We start from the raw sequence: 2,273 nt of genomic DNA, 5'->3' as shown, positions 1-2,273 counted from the left end.
AGAAATAAATAACAGTTTGAATTCAAACAAGTTAAAGGCTTTGTTTACCAAATCAGTTGGGGGTGTGCAAAGCAGGAAAAAGTCAGTTCATTTGTACTTGAGAATTGTAACATAAAGAATGACTAGGAGTGTTCATTATTAAGAGATTAAAGTGTTAGATCTGCAGTATTTACAATAGGGTTCCCCAACCACCACTTGGAATAATTCTTGAGTGAGTAGACCAGAATAACCCCTCAGCCTCAAAGGGGTGGGATCCAGAAATGGAAAAAAATGGCCAAAGGGCAAGCTGTGAGGATCTCAGAGATGATGGAGGCATTGTTCATCCCAAAGGCTGCCGGAGATTGAATGAATCATTCAAGGTAAATTGAAATTCCGATTTTAGGGACTGGAGGGCATTTGCCTTGCACAGGATGACTGGGATACGATCCCAGCTTCCCCTCCCAAGTCCACCCGGAGTGATCCTGCCTTCAGAGCCACTGGGCATTTCTGGCTGTACCCTTACCCTCAACTCCCCAAAAAACAAGTCTGTTTTGTGAATTGAACAGAAAGGTCGATGTCAGGGTGAGCAGGTTTATGAATGACAGATGTGTCAATTCAATCTCTGTGATCAAGGCTTTCTATGCCTGTAGATGATTTTCTGAGCTCACCTCCAGTATCACATGGTTCCTTGCTACCACCGGCAGTAATCAGCTACCTGGGCAGCACTGGGTGCTTAGTATTTCCATCTTTGGAGTGGGTGCCAAAGCCAGCAGTACTCAGGGCTTATTCCTGCCTTTGCACTCCGGAATCAATCCTGCTGGGGCCAGGCTCAGAGGGCATACACGGCAGTGCTTTGGGGACCATATGGGGTTCTGGGTCTCCAACCCATGTCAGCTGTGTCAAAGCAAATGCCTTACTTATGCTACCATCTCTCTGGCCCCCACCATTTTTTTAGCTTTTTGGGTCGCATCCAGCGATGCTCAGGAGTTATTTCTGCCTCTGCATTCAGGAATCACTCCTGGCGATGCGTGGGAGATCATGGGATGCTGAGGTTCGAACCCAGGATTGACTGGGTGCAAAGCAAGTGCTTATCTGCTGTACTATCTCTACTACCCTGATTTAAAAGACTTTTCTCAAAGTAATTGTGTCATCTTTTTCCAATGTCCAGAAAAAAATCCCATGCTTACTAAATACAATGTTATTTCTGTGGTTTTGGAGAGTGGCTGGGCCACATCCAGCGGTGCTCAGGAATTGCTACAGAAGGTGCTCAGAGCACTGTATGTAGTTATGGGGATATGAACCAGTGCCCACCATATGCCAGGCAATATCCATACTAGCTCTTCATTTAAAAATGTGATTGCAAAGAAGCTGTGTAACAGTACTCCCGGGGCTGAATTATCTGCCCTTCTCCCCTTCAACACTTCCTATGTTGAAGTCCTAACATCCAGGACCTCCTAATGGTTTGGAAGGAATTTATGTAGGCAGGCAGACAGATAGGGAAGGTTCTCTACCAAGGTAATGCCAGTAAATTTCCCGGGAATAGCTGTAAGTTTGTGAAGGCCAACCCTGCAGAAAACGGAAACTAAGGCCTGATCAGACCCTCACTTATGGCCAGAGAAGCTCCTGCAGAAATAAAAGGCCAGGGAAAAAATTTCAAAGAAGACCATCACCTCTCCCAACGTCCCTAGGCAACCTCCTTACCAACAACGGACTTTTACCTAGCTTAAAACCCCACATGAGTGCAGGCTGGAGAAACCCTATAAAGGCCACCTTGAACAAAGGAATGGCGCGCAAATGCTGCCTGAGCCCATGTGCTGCTTGTACCCACATGGGTGAGCACATGTGTCGCCCACATATCCCCTCTAGAGATGTGGACATTCATGCTTTCCTGTCTGATACTGGGGTGTCTGTAGTGCTCTCTCTGCCCTTGGAGAAGCCCAGGATGCCTCCTGATTGTGTTACTCTCCACTCTCCAACTTTCTCTCCCTCCTTCCCTTCAAAACCTCCAATTAAAATCTGTTCAACTTCACTGCTTGTCTTCATTAAACAATGAATACGACTCCTGAAATTCTTTTTTGAGAGTCGAGACAAGACCCCAGTAATCTGTAGGTGAAAACGGATGTTGGAGCTATAGGTAATAGGCTGGATATTTATTTTATTTATTTATTTATTTAAAGATTTTATTATTGAAACCCTGTGAGATAGACCCTTACAAAGATGTCCACGTTAAGATTTTCAGTCATACAGTGTTCCAACGCCCATCCCTCCACCAGTGTACATTTCCCAGCACCAGT

The sequence above is a fragment of the Sorex fumeus genome, unplaced genomic scaffold, assembly GCF_029834395.1.
Source record: "Sorex fumeus unplaced genomic scaffold, SorFum_2.1 ptg000113l, whole genome shotgun sequence".
NCBI lineage: Eukaryota > Metazoa > Chordata > Mammalia > Eulipotyphla > Soricidae > Sorex > Sorex fumeus.
The sequence above is the reverse complement of the archived record's forward strand: the minus strand, read 5'-3'. Positions refer to the sequence as shown.